Source organism: Ambystoma mexicanum, chromosome 7q (assembly GCF_040938575.1).
Source record: "Ambystoma mexicanum isolate Mex_15411 chromosome 7q, UKY_AmexF1_1, whole genome shotgun sequence".
Classification (NCBI taxonomy): domain Eukaryota; kingdom Metazoa; phylum Chordata; class Amphibia; order Caudata; family Ambystomatidae; genus Ambystoma; species Ambystoma mexicanum.
Window position 1 is genome coordinate 650,744,346 of NC_090941.1, and position 12,165 is coordinate 650,756,510.

Genomic DNA, 12,165 nt, shown 5'->3' on the forward strand with positions numbered 1-12,165 from the left:
CTCTGCCAACATCTTAAATCTGCGGTCCACTTCTCTGATTCTGCCAATGCCTGGATCCATTCATTTCCTGAGCAACAGATCCATGAGGGTCTTCTCACCTACAGCATCGGCAGACCCCTCCCCCATTTACTGTGGCGTTCCTCAAGGCTCTTGTGTGTCCCCTACGTTGTACAACATATTCACCAAGCCCCTCTTCGATGTGTTTGACTATCTGGCTGTCTCCTACACCAACTACGCAGACGACACCCAGATACTCATTCCTATCACTGGAGACTACACTGCTGACACCAAAGCCTTGAATGTTGTCTACCTGGTCATTCAGGCCTGGATGGCACATCACGAACTTTGCCTGAACGACGAAAAGACTGAGCTTTTACTACTAGGATCAAGCCATCGTCTTAACAAATTAGATCAAACTTACAAGTCCTTCACCATCAACGGCAATGATATCAAGGTCTCTAAAGACACAAAAACTTTAGGCGTCTACCTGGATTCCACGCTCTCCTTGAACAGACAAACAAATGCAGTAAGGTCGGCTTCAGCCCATACTTGCAAACTTATCACCGCCTGCAGACCCTTTCTAAACTCTCTTAACTGCATCACCCTCGCCAGAACACTTATTATGGCCAAAATTGACTACTGTAGTGCTCTTTACTTAGGGACCAATCAGTCCAACCTCAATAAATTGTAAACTGTACAAAACAATGCCATAAGGGCAGCCTTAAACATCCCAAGTTGTTCCCATATCTCCACCGTCAGATCTGACCTATGATGGCTCCCGGTAAAACAAAGAATTGCCCTGAAAACTCTAGCCTTGACCCACAAATGCCTGAATAACAATGCCCCAGCCTACCTCTCCTCTCGCCTTACACTCCACACCCCCTCTCGACCCACTAGATCAGCCCAAACTCACAGCCTCACCCTGCCCAGATTCAAACTACAAAAAGCGGGTGGTGTGAGTTTCCCCGTCCTAGCTTCCAAACGTTGGAACACTCTGCCCACTCCCATCAGAACTGAACCATCGTTCCAAACCTTCAAGAACAACGCCAAATCCTGGCTGTTCTCTCACGATTTATGAGGCTCCTCACTCAGTCCTGCCCTCCACGTGTAATATAGGTTATGTGTATATACTCCTCTCATTGTACTTGTGTTATAATCTGCCAATGGTATTCTTCTGTATACTGTGTATATTTGTGTAATCTATTATGTATTTACTTATCATTGTAACCTGTTCTCAAGAGTATGTGCCCGGTTGCCCCTGGGCCTGGTTTGCACTTTACAAATAAATTAAACTTCAAACTTCAAACTTCAAATAAGAACAAATCAGAGATCCTAAATCTAACGGCTGACCCGGGGAAAATCACAGCTCTATCCCGGATTTACGGGATGCAGATAGCACAAGAAAGCATATCTTACCTGGGTATCAAATTGACCCCATCCACAACAAGACTTTATGCAGCTAACTTTCCGTTTCTTCTCACTCACCTCCAACACCTCTTGGAAAAATTTAATCCCCTCAGCACATCGTGGTGCGGTAGGATAACGGCGGTCAAAACGATCATTTTACCAAAGGTCCTCTACTATTTCCAAGCACTTCCGCTGAAACCCCCGAACACATTCTTCAGATTGCTGAACAAAATGGCATCCGCATACGTCTGGCAACGTAAGAAACCAAGAGTAGCTATGACAACGATGACAGCTCACACACAGGAAGGAGGGCTCGCACTACCGCATTTCAGCAGATACCATGAAGTGGCACAACTGAGGGTGGTGAAGGAATGGGTAGCAAACTCCCCTCAACAAATGTGGACCAGGCAAGACGAGGCCGTGGCAGGTGTCCCGCTGTCCAACCTTTTGTGGAGCAAAAAGAAATTCAGACACCCAAACACCAAAATCAGCATAGTCATGGGAGCTCGTCTGGGGGCTTGGGAAATTGTGGTCAAGAGAGGAAACATAACCACATACCCATCCCCATTCACCCCGCTGTTCGGGAATCTGAACTTTCCCCCAGGAATGAACCCCAATGCATACTCAGCTTGGAAGCAAGCCGGCTTCACCAAGATTAGGGAATAAGTTTGAAGGCCAAGCTATGGGGACATTCGACAAATGCATTAGCGATTTCGGCATCTCAACAAAAGAGAAATATCAACACATACAACTAGCACACTGGCTATCAACTCCAACATATAGGGAGGCAGGGAAGAGAAAACTAACAAAATTTGAGACATTCCTAACAACGGATTCAGTCTCCAGTAAACCTAAATCGAATCTGTATACCCTCCTGAATGAACAAGGGGAAGGAGTTTGCTGGTCCTACATGAAGAGGTGGTAACAAACATTATGGAGAACAATACCAAGATCCCAGTGGAAAGAAGTATGGCGTGAGATGCCGAAACTGACATGATCAATCCAATTGAGGGAAATGTGGCAACAAATTCTTCTGCAATGGCACCTAACCCTGGCGAAATTGCAAACCTTTTATCCAAACACCGAAGGGACATGCTGGCGAGGCTTCCAACAACAAGGAGATTGGAAACATATTTGGTAGGAGTGCCCGGCTTTCAGACTTCTGGACGGACACAAAAACGCAAATGGGGAAAATGGTTCAAGGAGTAGAAGGAATAGAGGAAAGTGTGTGGCTAGCGGGTTTGTGGGACCCGACACTACGAACACACACCAGGCGCCAATGGAAAGGGATAATGGTTCTTATTATAGCCAATGGTTGATAATAGCCCAATGCTGGAGACAAAAGGATCTGCCGACACAGCTCCAATGGCTTCAGAAGGTATGGAACTTCCTCTCATTGGAAAGGATGACCTACAAGATACAGGGCTCCCGAGAAGAGTTTCAGGCGAATTGGGGAGGTATACTGCAGTACCTTCAAAGCGACTTCATGTTTCAATGATGTCCACGCAAAATCTGCATCCTGAACATTCTCTGATCCACCAGAATCAAGACATTATCAACGCCTGTTATCTCTCTGCCATCAAAGGGGAAGGGAAAGGGAGAGGGAGGAGGGATTGAAGGGGAATGTTATAAATTGTTTCTTTGTTGATATGAAAACCAATAAAAATTACTTAGAAAAAATAAGATTTCCTAAACATTAAATGTGTGTTTTGTTACTGACAATCTTGAAATGTGGTATTCTACTGCTAACTGTATATCTAGTTTACACATTAGCAACATAGTGAAAAGACAGTGAAAGTCCATGAAGTTCTTTCCATTCAAGAAGAAGTGACTTGCAAAACCCTATATTTGCTTTGGTTGTGGCAAAAAGGTCAAAATGATTAAAGGGAAATATTTAATTAAATTCCTCCACTGATTTTCCCTCAATTGTATGATATTCAGATTATGTATAATATACTAGATTGATGTGCGTGTCTGCACCTTTTCTCATGCAAAGAATGTTTTCAATGATTCCTCTTTGTTTATAAATTTCGCTAATATTGTGGTGAGTTTAAAACAACACGTGTATAAAGTTAATTTAACCTCTGGTAGTAAAGGTTTGGTGACTTTGAAATAACAGATGTGCCTCGGATGCTTTTATTAGTTATGTTTATGTTGATGTGCTCTTGCACTGCATTCAATCACCACCATGGTAGTTTCAAAGCACCAATCATTGTCTGTGACGTATTGTGCCGCTACCCGGGGTCTCCAGGCCTTACCCTGCTGTGAAGGAGAGAAAGGATAAGACTGAAATAAGAGCAAGGGAAAGTGGAGAAGGAGGTTACAGATGGACTGAGGGAGCCCAGGCAGGCGGGGAAATGCTTTGTGTCAGCGTGTATGTGTGTTGGTCCACCGTGCATGTGCTATCTTCTAGAGACATTCGACATAGAAAAGTGTATTTTGGGATAATTTGCATTGGGATTCAAAGGCAGTTTTGGAAGATTTATAGTCTAGAGATTGAGTAGTGCTGGGTGCATGAGGGGTTCGAGAGCATGCTCAAGCAATCCTGTCCGGTATTTGTCTTTGCATACCTGCAGTACCTATGTTTGGTACCGCAGGTAAGTTCTCAAATTGTAGTTCTGGGAAAACCACGGCGACTCCAGAAGGTGACCTTGTCCAAGATTAGCATAGAATGCAGCCCTGAGGCTGGACAGTCATTGAGGCCTCCCAGCAAGGATGTGAGGATTGTTGGGTGTTGAGGAGACTCGGCCTCTTTTAGTTGGTTGCTGGGATCCTCTGGAACAAATCTGCATGTAAACCCCCTCTTTCCAATCACTTCCCAGAGCTGCAATTGTTTAGCTAGTTTAAAGGGAGGCATTAGAATGAGCCCAGATAGTTTCGTGAAAAACAGCTCAGTTTACTGGACAACCTGCTCTTTTTATAGCATTGAAGAGCCTTCGTGCCCATAGTCCCAAGACAGTCTTCAGACCCAAAGTGGAGAGAATAGACATGAAACAAAAGTGTCTTTTCACCTAAGTGGACTCAAAGGCAAGAGAAATGGTGATCTTGGAAGCATGTAATCTGGAAACCATTGAATAACAACATTCAGAAGTTGTTGTATATCAGAAATGCACATTTTATTTCTCCCAACTCCCTGAAAAATTTGCAGATTTTTCCATTTCCATTTTGGCAATATTTTTCTTTTTGTCTTTTTTATGTTACAAAGTGTTTATACTGCAGCAAATGACCATGTCAGTGGTCTTAGAGAACCTAGCCAGGTCTGAAATGTGGCACACTTCCCCCCCTTCAGGATTTAAGATGGTAGACTATAAAATAAATAGAACAGGGGAGGAAGTGGTAGAGGAGGAAAAAGTTGTAACAAACATGGGACAAGCAGAAAAGGACTTAAACTAGTTAGTAAAATAGGGGCAATAAGACTATACTACCATTTTTGGAGATAATCTTATTATCACATGAAACATCTCTATGATATTTTGGATGCATATGACATTATAATCGAAAAAATCTTTCCCATGGTAACTAAACTGTGTAAAGTAGGGGGGAAAGAAACCCTGACCTGTGAACATTGGTACTATAAAGAGTCCTCCTTGGCAAAATCTAAGCTGATTTATTATGTTAAGAGTTCAAAAATATGCGTTAAGGATGTGGTGGGCCAACTCATGTGGAATTATAACAACATCATTCAGAAAAAAATCAATCCTTTGCAGACAAAGTGGGACAGTTTACTAGACGCTGTTAACAATGATTATTCAAGGGAATTCTGGAGAATAATAAATAACACAAGGGGATGTGGGTCACTTCAATACAACAGGTGTCAGCATTTAAATGGCTGACTGGCTTACGTTCTTGAGCTCATTAAATGAAGATAAACGTCTTCAGTTTAGCAAGATCTCCAATGCACCCGGTTAACACTCTATCATTTACATTAAAAGAATTCCCGGTTGCAATTTGATCCCAAAAATTGGTCAGTGCTCCAGTGCCAGATAAGATACAGGTTGATCATTTTTTAAAATTAAATTGATATCTGGGCCCCTTTTTTTCTGTTTCAATTTCTTGGACAAGGGTAGAAATTGTGCTGGTGTTTAAAAAGGCAAGAGATGTGCTCTGACCCTCCACACACTGCAAACGTTGATGTCCCAGTATTAGGTATTGACAAATTGTCATTACTTTTATTTGCGGACGATACATTTTTAAAATCAATGACACCATGTGGCCTAGACAAACACTGTAATTTGTTAACATGTTCTCCCGGGAGAATGGTTCAGAAACTAACATGAGACATGGTATTCGTGCCGCTGGGGAAAAAAACACCAAAGTCATTAATTAACATTAGTAGTACGTCACTTTAGCAGGTGGCAGAGTATGGATTTTTGGGCTTAAGATTTACCAGCAAGTGTTCAAAAGCAATCTTACATAGGTCAAGCAACACTATTATTAAATTTGCTAGGTTGTGGGTACTGAGGAACTGCGCCTTCTAACGTAAATTCAGTAGATGAACAATTTCTGCCAGAGTTAGTCTGCTATGCTTCTTTTGCACCAGCACACAACCTAATACTGGAGAAAGTTTGTAAAAAGTAAAATTGGGTGGCATAGCAGCAAAAGCGACTTCCTATTGGCTCAACAAGATTTTGGATTACTTTGATATTATACTGGCTTAACTAGATGTTGGATCACTCCAATGTTATTCGTCAGGGTTGTGTTGATTCTTTAATAACCACACCAATCTCATTATGAGCATGTGCTTAAGAGCTGTCAAATTTATTTGACATTGGCATGAGTAATAATATGGAATCAGTGTTATAATGTGATTGTGTCTTCATTGAATAATTGCTTTTGGAGAAGTCGCTTTTGCTGCTATGCCACCCACTTTTTCTATTATTAAATGTTCATCTACCCATGGAAATGGTGCTGTGCAGCATGTGTTGCAAGTTTACCGTGCCAAGGCACGCGCATAGTCTCTGCATGGTTCAGAATTATGGAGTTTCGTCAAAAATAATAGAATAATCACAATAAAGGATATCTTTTTTTTTTTAAAAACAATGTAAGCTTGCCTAAATGTCCCCTGAATAGTCACTAAAACTTGAGTTGATTTGGTTTTACATTGAACATGATCTGATGCTCAAGGCTAAGCTATTCTGGGTTAGGATTTGGTCATGTTAACAACAATCCAAGATGGCCTAAAGAATGTTCTGAACCAGCGAGGTGGATTATCATTGCCTAGATGTAACCATATCAAAAACGTTTTGCAAAAAATGTAACTTGAGTAAGCTTTGGACCAATATACAATACAACAGATGTCCACAACCTTGTGGATCTCTCCCGTCCCCTGCACACCCAATGTTTATTGTAAATACAACCAAAAAGTAATATGTTTCTTGTAGGTTCAAACTTCATTATAAACGTAAATTTCAAAAAAATAGTATCAAACAATCTTGTGATGTATTTCATCAATCAATTTATAGTAAAAAGAACATTCTTTTCCAATCTTCGTTATTATTCAAACGAAGTGCATTTCGAAATTGGTATTAGCTTTTGACTTATGTTTTGTTTCAACATAGTATGGATAAACAAATTCAAATCATTAATATCAGATAGTTTTTCATTCCTTTCAATAATACTTCTTTTTGAACATCCAATATTAGATTATGTGTCTCTATGCGTTTCAGGGTATTCTATCCCCTTCTTCAGGAGTTGTCTATCCTTTTTCATGTGCAGTTATCACATCTACAACAAATAAGTAAATAGAGTATTGTCACTCATCTGTTACATTTACATCTTCTTGTTTTATATCTGTCATTCATTTTCATCTCATAATTACCTTTGTTCTTTCTTATAGCAACCGTTTCTATTATGCTAGTGAAATCGGCCTGTAAGGTTAAAAGAATAAATATAAGGGTGAACCTACTATTATTTACACTTCCAAAAAGGTTCTTGTGATAAAAACCCATATGTGGATAATAAGAGTCATGGTGTAAAACCAATGGTTCAAAAGTACTCGTATTGGAGTTGAATAAAATTATTCTAGTTAATAACTATTTCAGATATGGAAACCAATTTTACTTACAAGCGGCAGGAACCTCCATGGGGTCATCTATGGCCCCAGCGTATGCCAACCTATTCATGTACTACCTATAAATGACCCTCATATTACCTGAGCCAAGATGGAAAACACACCTGATTATATGGAAAAGATTCATAGACGATATCTTTGTGATCTGGAGGGGAACAAAAAGTGAGGTAGAAGAGTTTTTGGAATATCTAACCTCCATACATGACAGAATTAAATTCACTATGGAGGTGGGCACACCCAGACTACATTTCCTAGATGTAGAATTAGAAATTGGAACAACTGGTATAACAATGAATATATACCACAAGAAAACGGATGTCAACAATTCTCTACATTTCTTGAGTCACCATCCGGAACATTTACGTAACAACCTACCATACACCCAATTTCTTCGTTTGAAACGGATCATATCTTCTCCAACCACATTGGAAGAAGCCAACCTGACTATGATCGCCAAATACAAGAAAAGAGGCTACCCAGCAAACATTATTGAGGTAACTAGAGAGAAAACGGAAAGAATATCAAGAACTGAACTACTAATTCCGAAAGAGAAACCAGAAGGATTTCCCTTTATTTATGCGTTACGGTACTCAGGACAAAGTCATCATATCACAAGGATGATCAAGAAAAATTGGAGAATAATTGGAATGGATCCACAGTTGAAGAGACTGTTCCCCAAGCCCCCAATTATAGCCTACAAAAGGGGACGCAATTTCAAGGACGCATTAGTTAAAGCTGAAAGACCACCCATGGAGAAACAATCCACTTTGAAAACAAGAAAGTCAGGGACGTTTGCATGTTTGAACTGTGGTCATTGTAATAACATAATGAGAGGTACACATGTGAGACATCCATATAATGGAACTAAAATCAGGCTAAGAGACTATGCCACATGTGACACTAAGTCGGTGATCTATGGATTGAGTTGCCCTTGCGGCATCTTTTACGTAGGACAGACAAACAGAAAAGTCAAAGAAAGATGGCATGAACATAAAAGTAACATCAGAACCAAAAACACAAGGTCACCAGTGGCACGTCATTTCGACGAGAAGAAACACAGTGTAGGTCAATTGAAGATAATAGTCCTAGAAGTAGTCAAAAAAGCAACAAGGGGAGGGAATCATACCAAAAGGTTGAACCAGAGAGAAATCTATTGGGTAGACAGGCTGGTTAGCTTAGCCCCTAGGGGCATGAACAAAAACTACAACCTGGGAGTATTTTTGTGACTATTGTTGTGAATGTTGTGGATGAATCTTCTAAGCACAGTATGGAATTGCAATGCATAAATAACGTTAAGAGAAATCAGAATGTGAGCACACCTTTTTCATCATATAATTACCTACATATTAAATATATGAACTATGAAGGTACGAGATCAGGGTACTGCACAGTACAAAAATATTTAATGAATCAGGAGATGAGTATATAGTTGGACACTAGAGAATTTAAGACTAAAGTACATTAACATATATCACCTAACGCCTAGTGGGATCTTCTATTTTTCGTTCCGATAAACGGCGAGATTAGTCACGGTAAACACTTTCAATTCAGATCATATTGACAGTGATTCATCATGATCTAGACATCCATAGTCATTATCACCTCTATAAGCTGGTGACACATACGTATATCAACTTGTTGATACTTGTTTAGACTACACGAGCGTGACGTCATCACGCCGCTGCTGATGTCACCACGCAAACGCGTCATCACCGTGACGCTTACATAAAGTCACTGCATGGATGGGCAACCGAATGGGCATCTGAATTATTTACTTTTTTAAAACCATGCTACTGTCATTCCTTGAAGGGTTTGCTCTCAGAGACAATTTTTTGCCTTTTGTTGGATTGCATTCTGGTATTTGTAGTCTCCAACTCAATAATAACAAATAAAAGAAATAGTGGGTTTATCATCCCTGCAGTAACTGCGATGAACCCTGCTTAGTTTCAAAAGGAGGAAGGGGTCAGCCCACTAAGGGCATTTGCCTAATATATGGGCCCCCCTTAGAAGAACACTTAGAGAAACATGGCCTAAGGGGGCTGGATCCTTCCTTGCTTTGAAACTAAGCAGGGTCGGTCTCGGTTACCGCATGGATGGCAGACAGTCCACGGTCCTGAATGCCATGTATTTTCTTAGTTTTAAATTTCGCATAACACACAGCATCCACATTTTTATAAAACAGAAAAAATTAAATAGAAAAAAACACATTTATTATAAACACTGCTTTCAGAGAACCCTAGAGGAGTTCGAGACACAGCACTTAACCATTATGCTACAACAATGTCATTGTTTAGATTTTCACAAGTTTCATACCTAGACTTTTAGCATTGAACAAATTGAATCATAGGCTAAGTATGAAATGTATTCCCCATGCAACACCAAGACATTGTGGCCTAGTGGTTAAATGATGGGCCTTGAACTGTGGCACACCAGGGTTCAAGGATGTATGTCTTTTTAAACATTTAATTTAATTAAAAGAAAAGCAACCCAAGTTGGAGGTAGCGAGGTTTGTTAAAGTGCAGTCCTGTGATCGTATTTAACATGAGGGCATTTAGACATGGCTGCAATGTCAGCTACATCCAAACATCCCTTGTGCCAAAAAACAGCGCCGCAATGGCTTTCGCACCGAAAAGGGCACAGCGAAATGGGCACTGCAGCGGAATGCCCATGCCAAATCGGCCCATGCCAAATAGGCCCACGCCAAAATAATGGCACCGAAAAGTGGCATACTGCTTGGAGTACGCTGCTTAACAAAAGTGTGTGCTCTATGGCAAATAATGTAATCTCACTAAGCATTGCCTAAAAACATTGGGAGTTCTCAAAGTTTTAAATATCTCATAAAACACAGCATCCGCATTATTTTTTTAAACCGTGCTGCTGTCAGTCCTTGAAAGTTTTTCACTCAGAGACAATTTTATTGCCTTTTGCTGAATTGCATTCTGGTATTTGTAGTTTCACAGTCAAGATGGGGGGGGGGAATAATCTCACAATTGTACACCTTTGCCTAACATAGTTCTATAAGGATTTTTATATTTGAGTGACACTATGGTATGTGTACCTTTTGAAGTTAGCTTTATAAAGCAAAGCATTTTTGAAAGACAGACATAGGGGTGATGAGGGGAAATGATGAGAGGGCAAGTAAGTCATGAGTATTTGCGCACGATGTGGCAAGAGAGTTTGCAATCATGGACATTGGTGCAGTTATTTTCCCCTGATTGCAGTTGCTTTTCAGGGCACCAGAAAAGGACACATGTGGGTGGACAGTGTAACGTTTTTTCAGAGGACGGATGCAACCCCTTTTTTTGAGGTTGGTGAGCTTGCTCAAGTATTTGGATACCAGGATTTTACTCTGGTTGTCATGTTCCAACTGCAGCCACAAGACCACAAGCACTTGTTTCATTATTGGGATTTTGTTTACCACGGTATGTTTCACTAGAGATTGCTGGGTTCAAAAGGTGAGCACCTTTTATACTTTGCCATCATATTTATTGAAAGATTTCCTCTCTTAGGTTATTTTTCTGGTGTTCATTACTTTTTTTAAACCTCCAATGCTATTTTGTCTTGCGCACTTTCTTCTAAGGAGAGGGTCAATTGAACTACATTTGTATATTTCACTTTAAAATATGTGGCAACTCACTGTGCGAATATTCATGGGTGCTAGCTTTTGATTTACGCTAAGGGGACAAAAGTACATGGGCATATGTTATTCTTGCAGCCGATAATTTTTTACCCTTTTCTGTACTGCTTAAATGCGGGTAGTTGGGGTTGTGCGATGTATCACAACAGTCACCAAGAGACAGCCATAAAACAATGGACTTGCAGCACGCTGCTTAACCAAAGTATGTGATCCTCGGCAAATAATGTAATCGAACAGGGCATTAACTCAAAACATCGGGAGTTCTCAGCGCGTGCAATTTTTAATACATTATTTAAATAAAAAGATATTTTTACAGCGACATCGAAGTGAAAGATCAACGGTGAACCAGGTTTCCCATCCATGCAGTAATCAGGATTCACCCTGTTTAGCTTCAAACTGAAGAAAAGGCAAGCCTCATGAGGCCATCGTGCCTAATAAATGAGGCAAAGTTACAAGACCACTTAGAGCAACATGGCCTGGGGGGGCAGGCCTCTTCCTCACTTTGAAGCTAAGCAGTACTGTGCGTATATTCATGGGTGCCAGCTTTTGATTTTCGCTATAGGTGCATAAAGTACCTGGGCATATGTTATTCTTGCAGCCGGTCATTTTTTTCCTGTTTCCGTGCTGCTTAAATGTGGTTAGTTGGGGTTGTGCGATGTATCATAACCGTCACCAAGAGACCGGCCATTAAACAAAGGGCTTGTAGCACGGGACAGGACATTTTGCGCCCAGTTAGACGCAGCAAGTTGGGGCAGGATCCACTCGGCGCAATAATGTTTTCGCATGGTAGGTCGCAATTGGTACGGCATGAACCTGCAGGCACTTTGCATTTTGTACCTCTCTGCACAAGGATGTTTTGGTGCGAGAGGCTGCAATTGGCATGAACCTGCAGGAACTTTGCATTTTGTAATATGGTTTAAACATAAAAAAAGATTATTAACTGCAACATTATAAAACAGGATCGAACATGTATTACACTGTTGTTGCAGAATTCAACACGTATTAAACATGAAACACATTTATAAACTGCAATATTATAAACTGCATGCAA